The following is a 12,365-nucleotide window of genomic DNA, read 5'->3' on the forward strand; positions in this document are numbered from 1 at the left end:
TTAAAGATGAAGAGACATTTAATGTTTTGTACATACTGCTGTCTAGCTATAAAGTAAATGAAGTAAATTGAATTTTTACTAGCTAGTGAGTTAGGGGAGGACTCATTTGTAGTGGTAAACAGATACCAGTTCAGAGCTCTGGGATGGCTGTGTGAAAAAACAATACTATTAGGAATGTATAGCAAGAGCTATGTGTCACTTAAGGAGCAGTGAGGCAGTAATCTGGTTGATCTCAATAATTTTAAAGAAATGGTTCATATTAGTACTTTATTATTATAGATATTACACGATGATATACATTATTGCATGTTATATATTATGCAATACAATAAAATATTTATTACCTATTATTATACGTTATTATATTTAACTCATAGAGGTTGCCTGTTAGTAATTTCTACATGCCTTTTATTTCTGATATCCAACTTTATTGTATTGTGCATGTTTCTACTACTTACCATAAGAATTTAGTGTTAAACTACTTAATAACTTAATTCCTATTAATGGATATTCGAGCCTAAAATGAGGTAAAATCATCTTACTTGAACTATGCAGTATTGGTAGTACATGGTGACATGCATCACTTATAGATCATTGCAAAGAGGAAAGACAGTCAGCATACAGGACTTACTGTGCAAATTTGTTGTTTGGCAGCAACAAGTACATCTTCTTTTAAAATACAAATCAAACAAAAAAACCCAACCCAAAACAAGCAACGGAACCTGCTGAGAAAATAATACTCAATTTCTTTATAGAGGACTACGGCTTTCTGTTTGGCTGAACCTATGCCCTCTTCGTATCCTTTTCTAAATATTGCAGGTATAGATGTGACTGTTCCAGGCATAATACAAGAACATTCCTGGAGTTTATTTGCTCTGCAGTGACGTTTAGATCATTAAAGCTGCTTTGATGGATGCTTCTCAGCGGGCAAATCTGTTGTACTTGAATACTGTGATAGTAGTGGTTCTACAGCATGATCCTATATTATTAACCTTTATCATGCTTAGGTACTGCAGTGAAGCGTGAATTGCAATAATGGTGAATTTTTTTCCTAAGAACTAATATATTTACTCTCTATTTAAATGCCAGGCCCCCTTTAAGTAACTAACCCGCTTTTTTTCTCCATGGAGAAATTAATTCTAACTTATAGACAGAAAATAATGTTCTTCCTCACTGCCTTCTGGGAATAATTGCACTCAAATTCAGTTTGTGGCATCAATCTGAAAAAATATGTTCTGAAATCAAAGGAGAGGCATAGGACTCACTCTTGAATATCTAGAAAGATTCTTTAGAAGCTTAAATCCACTTTAGTTGTGATATAGTTGTAGTAGATTCTGTGTAAGTGCCATGAATAGTGCAAACAAGGTGAAATGACTCTGGTTAATTACCTGTAGTTTCCAGAATAAAAAGTATTCATTTGCTTTCAACTTGAGCACAGGGTGTTTTGCCAAGGCTAGTACTTCTCTGGAAATAATCAGCCTATTCTGACACTTCAGAATTCCTGATCTGTGTTTGCTAATTGAACATTAAGCAGATGTGGCTGTGAGCCCTCCATCTTGAAGTGACTGTGATCTCCTTTCCCGCCCTTAAAGGATTCCCCAATCTTTACTATAGCTAAGTAAGTTGTTTTGTTTGGCCACAGCCTTTACACTCTCCTTATAGTCTAAAGGACCCCTTAGGTTGCAGTGTTTCATTGCTATCTCATGTATTTATGCCACATCTGAGAGCTGATGCCTTCTGTAGTACATTCCATGCTGTCGAGGACCATTCTTTCTCTCCACCTGGAGAGGAAGATAGCCATTCACTGGCTTTCATTAACATGATTCATGAGAAATAAATCAAGATTTTCTGTGACTTCTTGAAGCCAGATAGAAAGCTTAGCAACAGTTCATCCCAGTGCCAGGGGGAACAGTTAACTTCCCTGCCCCTCCAAGGTTAGTAGAAGCATATCAACTGAGGATGGCAGATTTAAAAGAAAAGAAAGCAATGCACACTCCATTTTAAACAAAAACCCTAGTGATTTCAGTCATGCTTAGTATGTTGAAAAATCATACTGCTTAAACTGCACAAAGATTAAACTGATACCTTTATCAGACATTATGTGGGATAATGCTGCATGCAAGCATGATGATTATGAGATAGGCAGCCATGATGCTTGTTATGAGAGTCCACTACACTGCGTCTGTTTTAATTCTGTCCATCAAATCCTAATAGAAGAAAGCAGAATTAAAGGACCCTGAGAAATGGAAGGGTGAGGGGGAATAATCCATTTTGCTACCAGTGTACACAGAGGGTAGAGAACATGATGGGCAGAGAAGAGTCTTGAAAACCTCAGGCTTTTTTCCTTCTCTGCCAGCAGACACCTTGGACATGAAGAATTTATGTGATGGGACTGTTGTGTCAACCAGTAGAATTTGTGACTATAGTTTGGTGACAGCCATCCAGGGGGACATGGACAGGGTTGAGAGGTGGGACCATGCAAACCTCATGAAATTCAACAAGGCCAAGTGCAAGGTCCTGCACGTAGGTCACGGCAATCCCAAACACAGATACAGGCTGGGTGGAGAATGATGGAGAGCAGTCCTGAGGAGAAGGATTTGGGGTTGATGTGAAGTTCAACATGAGTTGGCAATGTGCACTCACAGCTCAGAAAGCCAACTGCATCCTGGGCTGTATCAAAAGAAGCATGGCCAGCTTGTGGAGGGAGGTGATTCTCCCCATCTACTCCACTCTCATGAGACTCTGCCTGGAGTATTGCATCCAACTTTGGAGTCCCCAACATAAGAAGGATGTGGACCTGTTGGAACAAGCCCAGAGGAGGGCCACGAAGATGATCAGAGGACTGGAGAACCTCCCCTACAAAGTCAGGCTGAGAGACTTGGGGTTATTCAGCCTGGAGAAGTTCCAGGGAGACCTTATAGCAGCCTTCCAGTACTTAAAGGGGGCCTACAGGAAAGATGGGGAGGGACTCTTTATCAGAGCGTGTGGACAAGAGGTAATGGTTTTAAACTGAAAGAGGATAGATTTAGATTAGATGTAAGAAATTCTTTACTGTGAGGGTGGTGAGACACTGGAACAGGTTGCCCAGGGAAGTTGCGGATGCCCCATCCCTGGAAATATTCAAGGCCAGGCTGGATGGGGCTTTGAGCAACCTGGTCTAGTGGGAGGTGTTGCTACCCATGGCAGGGGGGTTGGAACTAGATGATCTTTAAGGTCCCTTCCAAGGTAAACCATTCTATGATATGCAAATTACAGTAAAATGAGCCCTATGTGGACAAAATTAAGATAAATTTTATTTTTCAGAATTCATAATTGTGATACACTTTAAGACTCAGATCAGGATCAAGGCATTCCATTGTTTTCTGAAACTCTAAAAGTTTGGTGACTGTTTCATCCTTCGAGCCTGGACCTAGTGGGTCTTGGTCTTTTTTTGTCCTTGTCTCTCTGTCTCTCAAAATGAGCCTGGAGGTTCTGTGTCATCTCCTAAAGTCTGGTTGGCAGTTTCTTCACCTACCATATCAAGGGGAGACTCCTCTGGCCAGAGTGTAGCTCTAGGGATGCTTTCTCAGAAGAGGTGATGCTTTTATTAGTGGATAGATTTTTCTCTTCTAATCTGTGTTTCCTGACTGTTTAGGAGGAGCAAGTTAGAGGCCTTGGAAGAGAAAAATGACACCCAGGTTTGAATCACTTATATTAGTCATTGATGCAGTAAATTAAAGCTGCTCCACTCCTACTTGAGGATGACTTCTGGATACTCTAAGTCTTCTACAGCTGTTAAGAGGATAAGCCTTGAATGCATCTTAACATCTCATTTGGATATCATGTTCCTGCAATACATACTTGCAGTACTACCTCTCCCAGTGTTTGCAGATGTACCTGAAGCATGATATTTCCACAGAACAAATCTATAAACACTCCCCCAAGAAGCAACCTAAAAGAATTAATGAATTGAATCACAATGATGGGTTTTTTTAAGTCTGTAAATTAATATTTGAAAATAATTTTCCTTATCAATACATTGGGTGTATTATTCACTATTGGTCCAAATTGTGTAATGTATTTTCTTAGAATATCTTCCTGGTTTCCACCAGCTTCTTGGAATCGTGTGGTGGTTCACGTAATTATTGCCATGAAGTAATGAATGTCAGTGGTGTTAACAAGAGAAATATAAATTTGAATAATCTGTCATATTACTGTAGAGCTCTGTAAAGAAAGGAGTGTACTGAAGCAGTGAATTTTCCATGATATATTTCTGATCGCAAAGCAAAAATTGGCAAAGAAATTCCACATTCTCTGTAGAATAAGAATGAAGTATCTCAGATAGCGCAGAAGGCTTTATTTATGGGGGAAAAAAAAATGAACAAAAAAACCCCCAAAAAACCAACCTGGAAAGGAATGGTTTTGCAGCAATTGTGGCCCATGCACAAAACTTCACCCTCAGCACTGAATGAAGCAGTGAATCTTGGGCTGGAAGTGGGAAGGAATAATAATTAACCTGTGTCTTTAGTGCGTGTATGTACATGTAGGGTTGAATTATATAGGTGTTCTTGCTTCTCAGAGAATTACAATTCAAATAAAAAAAAAAATCAGCTGTCTTGTGTTTATACTGAGTTCAAAGTATAGTTACAAGCAATTATTGGGAAACAGCTGATGTTCTAAGTTAATATGCTGGCTACATCGATTTCTGTGCCCATATTCTTAATTTAGTTGGAGATACTTGCCTCAAGCCAGTTGTGCTTTGGGTCAGTTAAATAAGATGCTGGATAAATAGAACACAGATGTTTTAACATCTTATTCCTAAAGAACCTCACCAACTTGATTCGTACCTCAGCAAATCTTTAGCTAACCTGTAGAAAGTCCATCTGCTCTACTGCTGAGTTCTCCTGAGCTCCTGACAAGGCATTTCTTTTCTGAAGGGGTGATGATTTTAAGCAGGCTGGCCTGCTTAAGTGATGGAGTGATTGATGCAGACTGTGGTGGCTCCAGGCAGGGAAGTCCATTTCCTTTTGTGAAATGAGAACTTATGCTGGTCATTATGCAAATAAAAACATAAAAGCTCAAGATCCCTGCAGCTCTCAGTTCACAGAAGAAGTTTATTAGGGAGTACGTCTGTCTGGCTTCCTTCATCTCCCAGAAAGAACTACCAAGTTGTCTTCTGCTGGGTTTATGTTTGCAGTCTCCAGGAACACAGCTGCCTGCTGGCACTTGCTGTTGCTAGAGCAGCAAGGGTTTGTGAGAGGGGATTTTGACAAGCCTAATTGCTAGAGATGTTGGGGCTGCCTGCTGCCTAAGATGGTCACAATATCCCTGGGCTTTTTTTCTTTTTCTTTTCTTTTTCTTTTTTTTTTTTTCCTCTTTAGAGTGTTAGCCTCTCTCTGTTAAAAAACTAATTGGAACTGTAATTTACAGTTCAGCTGCTCACATATCAGTATACTTGTAATATAACTTTAAAGTAAAATTACCCAAAAGCATTAATAGAAAATTGGCCAATTGGAGTTGAAAAACCTTTATGCCAGGTCTCTGACATCCTTCCTTGTAACCGCTATGATTAGTGGACTGGGAGCTTCTTGCAGGGAAGGGAGAGATGCTGACTTTTTTATCTTTCATCACACCATCTGCAGATAGCAGTATGTAAGAAAAATGTCTTGTCAGATAAGCCTAAAACTTATTTAACAGATTAGAATCTTTTCCAAAATAGCATATGTTAAATGCCAAGCATGTCTGAATGGTTATGAGCAAAAAGTAATACCAGGCTAATGTGATAAGATAAAATAAACAGAACCATTTTTCAAGTTGCGCTCAGAAGAAATACAGACTAAAACACTGCAAGTAGGTAGTTTAGGCTATTACTTTCTGTTCAGGGTTCAGTAACATCAATGAAAAAAATATGTTTCCTCTTTCTGTTAGTCTCCTGAGTTAAAACTTGTTTTATCATATTATGGAGACCACACGTGGTAGCCCAGCTAGAGCAATAGCTATAGGATGGAAGAAGAATGCATAGGTGGGTTTTACCTGAGGCACTAGGGAGATGGGCTTTTATTCAGTAAATAATCACAAAAGGTAAATCCACACAGCTAAAATAGCTGTGATAGGAAAGAACACCTTGGCCTTTTCTGGGTGCTTTCCCCATCGGGGTCTGTAAAAGGGGAGCTGGTGGATGCTGCTATTTATTAAGCCTGTTGGTGTTCTTTGCATGTTTCTCTTGACCAACAAGGCTCTGCTGCTGGGTTCTCTGCAGCTTCCTCATAGTTTACTTGATGGTGCAAGTAGGCCGGGGCATCGTTCTACACAGCAAACAAGAGGAGCTTTAACTAAGTGAAACGGGAACCTGTGCAGTGGCAAGTCAGTGAGATGCTGTTGTAATACTAGATCTCAAAAATTTCTTTAAGAAGATGTTGGAAGCTTCCATTCTATTGTGGAATGCTTAGTGGGACGCATACTTAGGTGGTTTTTTTCATTGGGTTTTGTGTTTTTTTCACTTTCTTTCCTGAGCCAGCCCTACAGTACAGTACTCAGGAGTATATCATAAAGATTTAGTTACAGACCAGATGTTCTGGGTTAACCCCAGAAGACAGCTAAGCACTGCACAGCCTCTTTCTCACTTCTCCCCCAGTGGGCTGGGGGCAAGACTTGGAAGGGTAAAGTGGCTTGATAAAGACACTTCAATAAGGAATGCAAAAGCCGTACGCACAAGCAGAGCAAAATAAGGAATTCATCCACTACTTCCCATCAACAGGCAGGTGTTCAGCCATCTCTAGGAAAGCAAGGCTTCGTCATGTGTAATGGTTATTTGGGAAGACAAATGCCATAACTCTGAACATCCCTCCCTTTTTCCTTCTTCCCCAAGCTTTTATTGCTGAGCATGATGTCATTATGGTCTGGAGTATACTTCTGGTCAGTTGGGGTCAGCTGTCCCAGCTGTGTACCCTCCCAACTTCTTCTGCACTGCCAGCCTACTCACTGGTGGGGCAGCGTGAGAAGCAGAAAAGGCCCTTGAGGCTTAGCAACGACCACTGCTCAGCAATGACTAAAGCATCCCAGTGTTATTGGCATTGATTTGGTAACAAATGCAAAGCATAACACCATAGCAGGTGCTATAAAGAAAATTAGCTCTATCCCAGCTAAAACCAGTATACCAGACAATAAAAAAGCTGGACAATCTCAGAAAAAGATTTAATCCATCCTGTATAACCGGCGAACAAGATAGGCCTGAGCTGTCAAGTGCACAAACACATTGCATAGGAAGCCATGTCCTGTAATTCAATAAATGTCTGGTCTTGTCAGCACTGGTTGGCCTGCACCTACTGAGAAGCTGTTTCAGATATTCATACCATCAATGACTGGGAGCTTTCTTCTAGTCACCAGTTTCATTTATTCAGAGCTTGTTCTTCTGCCAGCCTCTTCATTTAGCTGAATTATCACTTTCTCTCCGGTATTTGCATCCTGATTTATTTGCAGGGGATGGTTCTGTTCCCTCTTGGTCTTTGCTGTGGTTGATCAAGCCAAGTTTCTTTTATTCATCTATGTCAATATAAATTCAAGAAAGATTAACATGTGTGACAGAATTATACTCAGCATTCTAAATAGGACTTTCCATCTAGTAGTCATATGGTCTTGGCAGACATAGATCTGCTTGAAAAGCTTTGCTAGATATAGCCAAAGATTTTTTGCACTTTGCATAACTATATCACAGTTTCCAAGACTGACATAGGCAAAGTAGGCAATTGACTTGGGCACCAGATTGCTGGGGCAATTAAACAGGCATGGCATCCGGTTAATTTTGCCCTTTTTATTGGCCTACATTTTGAACAAACCTTGAGCTGAATGACTTTGTGATCAAGAAACATACACAGAGCTTTCTCTTTTTTGAGGAGGTTGGATAGAAAAATCCTTGTTAGCTCCTAAGGATGTTATTAAATTCTGGCTGATATCTGTTCTTCCAAGCCACAAAATTGATACTTCGGTCTCTTATATTAAGGTGCATCTCAAGCTTTGATCAGAAGAGAATGCTTTTTTGCCTGTTGGTGTGACAGTCATTTCAGATAGCACGACCTTCTGTCGTCATCCATATAAATAGATACATTGCATGAGATACTTCAATGCTACCAGGCCACACCCCCTGAGTTTGGGTGCCTTGCAACAAATCTAGGAGGAAATTGTCAGATGTCTTTTCCTCATGTTTTCCAATTTTTGCTGCTTTTCTATGTTTTTTTAAGCTATGAATTTCAATGATTTCTTTAGTGTACTGTGAAATTTCTTAATTTTATCACTGTGTAAGAAACTGCAGTTTCTTTGTATTAGGTGGACATGTCATTGGTGTAAAATAACACCACATTTAATTTAAGTCATAACGTGAAATGCACTTATGTGTTAGTGACTGACTAGTGACTGATACATCTGTGGGTCCTGAGGGAACTGGCAGATGAGGTTGTTAAACCACTATCTATCATAGCTGAGAAGTCGTGGCAGTCCAGCAAAGTTCCCACTGACTGGAAAAGGAGAAACATAATGCCCATTTTTAAAAAGGGAAAAATGAAGACTCAGTGAACTACAGTCCATTCAGTCTCACTTCTGTGCCTGGCAAGATCATAAAGCAGATCCTCCTGGAAACTCTGCTAAGGTACATGGAAAATAAGGAGGTGATTGGTAACAGCCAACTTGGTTTCACTAAGGGCAAATCATATCTGATAAATTTGGTGGCCTTCTACAGTGGGGTTACAGCATTGGTGGACAACGAAGAGCAGCTGACATTATATCCCTGGACTTGTGCAAAGCATTTGACACTGTCCCATATGACATCCTTGTCTCTAAATTGGAGAGGCAGGGATTTGATGGATGGACCACTCGGTGGATAAGGAATTGGCTGGATGGTCACATTCAAAAAGTTGCGGTCAACAGCTTGACGTCCAGGTGGTGACCAGTGATGAGTGGCATTCCTCAGAGGTCAGTACTGGTATTGGTGCTTTTTAACATCCTTGTCAGCAACATGGACAGTGGGATTGAGGGCACCCTCAGCATGTTTGCAGATGGCACGAAGTTGTGTGGTATGGTCGACACACTGGAGGGAAAGGAAACCATCCAGAGGGACCTGGGCAGGCTTGAGAGGTGGGCCCGTGTGAACCTCATTAAGTTCAACAACGCCAAGTACAAGGTCCTGCACGTAGGTTGCAGCAATCGTACAAACACAGATACAGGCTGGGTGGAGAAGGGACTGAGAGCAAGCCTGAGGAGAAGGATTTGGGAGTACTGGTGGATGAGAAGCTCAACGTGACCTGGCAATGTGCACTTGCAGCCCAGAAAGCCAACCACATCCTGGGCTGTATCAAAAGAAGCATGGCCAGCATGTGGAAGGAGGTGATTCTCCCCATCTACTCCACTCTCATGAGACTCCACCTGGAATACTGCGTCCAACTTTGGAGTCCTCAGCACAAGGAGGACATGGACCTGTTGAAACAAGTCCAGAGGAAGGCCACGAAGATGATCAGAGGACTGGAGCACCTCTCTTGTGAAGACAGGCTGAGAGAGTTGGGACTGTTCAGCCTGGAGAAGAGAAGGCTCGGGGGAGACCTTATAGCAGCCGTCCAGTACTTCAAGGGGACCTACAGGAAAGATGGGGAAGGACTCTTTATCATGGAGTGTAGTGATAGGATGAGGGGTAACGGTTTTAAACTGAAAGAGGGTAGATTTAAATTAGATACAAGTAAGAAATACTTTACTGTGAGGTTGGTGAGACACTGGAACAGATTGCCTGGGGAAGTTGCAGATGCTCCATCCCTGGAAGTGTTCAAGGCCAGTTTGGATGGGGTTTTGAGCAACCTAATCTAGTGGGAGGTGTCCCTGCCTATGGCAGGCGGGTTGGAACTAGATGATCTTTAAGGTCCCTTCCAACCCAAACTATTCTATGATTCTATAATTCTATGACTATTGCAACTTAGCAATATGACAGGGAAGGGGACAAATGTTCATAGAAAGGTAACATTTATAGAAAAATCACTTTCATGGTGTGCCAAAATGGAAGAGGTTGGAGATCAGTTGCAAAAAACAATTTTCAAGTTGGTAATTACTGTAGTATCAGGTCTTCATTATTAAAGAACTACACAAAATTATCTCTTTTAGGTGTTTGAGCCATGCATATTTTTAATATAGAGATTGATACAGGATGTAAATTGCAGTGAAAAATGCATTCTCCAGTGAAGGTATCAAACAGCTATGAAATGTAAATCAATCAGCTTACAAACACATTTTTGTTAAATGGAAACAAGAAAACTCAAGCAAGGTAAGTAAACACAGTACTGGTACTCAATTCTTATAATAACTATACTAATAATATTTTACTGTGTTTTCTTCAAAGGAAGCAACTGCTAGGTCAGCTAGTTGCTTTTTCTCTCCTGTAATAATTGGCACTCACTGTTCAAGGTTTTTGAAGCCTTGATGGGGGGTAAGGCTGCATTTAAGCTGAGCTGGTGTATTGATCTCACCTGGTTCTGATTTTGTTGCTTCTCATGCTGCCAGTCCCACTGCTCGCTGTTCTGTGCTACTCACTGCTCTGCTTCTCATCCCTTTAGCCATGCTTCACACGACTTTTCCCCCTGCTCACTACTCCCACTACCTCTACCTCATATCTCTCACTAGCTGTGCTTCATAGTGCCTTCTCCTTATTTCCTCACTTCATTTTCTACACTGTGCTAGCCATCCTAGCCAACTCCAGCAGCTTTGCTGGTGTGGTGGGTTAACCCCAGCCAGCAACTAAGCATCGACCAGCCACTTACCCCCCATCCATGGGATGGGGAAGGAAATTGGAAGAGTGACAAGAAAAACTCCTGAGTCAACATAAAGACAGTTTATTAAGTGAAATGTGGAGAGGGGGTGTGGAGGGAAAAAAAAAAAAGAAGGGGTGGGGGCGAACCCACAAAAACCCAAGACCCAAGTGATGCAAGAGTAGTCACTCATGACCAGCACATGGATGCCCAGACAGTCTCTAAGCAATGGCTGCTTGGGAAAAACTCCATCCCAGTTACTGCTGACTGTGATGCTACATGGTGTGAAGCACATCCCTGGTCAATTCAGTCAGCTGTCCCAGCTGTGTCCCATCACAGCCTATTCCTCACCCTCAGTCTATGGGGGGGGGGAGGGAGTGGGCATAGTGAGAAACAAGGCCTAGATGCTGTGCAAGCGCTGTTTGGTAATAGATAAAACATTGGTGTGATATCAATACTGTTCTGGTCACAAGTCTAAACCACATCACTGTATGGGTTGCTACTATATGTCCTACTTTAAATTCTTATGTTAAAACCAGTGCTTTCCTTTTTCCAAGATATCTTGTTCTTCTTCCTCTAGCTTTCATATTGCAACACTGGAAACTATTGATTGAAACTAAACAAAGGTTGCTGCTTGTTTATTTATTTATTTATCCCAGGTATATTTAGACAGACATTAGAACTGTTTATTACCGTAACCACAAAACTCTCCTACTCTCCTTCTAATAGAAATGCCTCTCAAACATTGCACAACACATGCAAAGCAACTGTGCTTTAGACTTGCTTATTGATCCTTTCCATTTCCCTTCCCTTTGCTTGCCTGATTGTAATAAGTAGGCCCCTTGGCTGCTCAGCATCCTTTGCTCCAGGCTTCTTTGAGGTGAGAGGAGGTAAGTGTGGTGGAGTATTCTTGCACTTCAGTCCTCAGCCAACAGCGTTTCTTGAGGAAGGGAAGCAATCTTTGTTTTAACTAAAGGATTGGCCAGGCTCTCCTTGAATAAGCATGAGGCTGAAAAAACTTCAGAATAAAAGATGAAGTCTGCGAGGACCATCTCAAAGGAAAAAAATCTCAAAGGGAATATTTGCTATGAGAACTAACATTCTTCACCATGAGGCAGTTGAATGAGATGAGTATTACTGGAGGTGTCCTCTAACAGGAGTGCTCCAGGAGACAACTTTTCCTGTGAGTGAGCTTTCTGGCAGGCTTTGTAGTAGGTACAGCTGACACAAAGCTTGAAACATTTTACTGCTTTTTTTCAGAAGAAAGGGGGAGAAATAGGGGAGACAGTAAGGTAACTGAACAAGGAACAGAAAAGGCTTTTTGAGGTAAGTCTGGTGTAAATAGTTTAGGTATATTTCTGCTTTCATTTCTTCACCTGTATGCTTTATAAACATTTGTAACTTTTATTTGATGTGGATTTTATAGATGAATGGTTGTTGCATTTTATATTATCCATTTTTAAGTTACCAATGATTTAAGCAACTGGGTAAAAGCAAGGTATTCCCCATTTAAAGACGTGTCTGATTTCTATAGGTATTGCCTGAAGGAATTTAACATGCACTCCAGCACCATGGCTTCTGCCGTAAGAGCCAGCTGGAGGCTCAGTG

The sequence above is a fragment of the Charadrius vociferus genome, unplaced genomic scaffold (assembly GCF_000708025.1).
Source record: "Charadrius vociferus isolate BGI_N301 unplaced genomic scaffold, ASM70802v2 scaffold153, whole genome shotgun sequence".
Lineage (NCBI taxonomy): Eukaryota > Metazoa > Chordata > Aves > Charadriiformes > Charadriidae > Charadrius > Charadrius vociferus.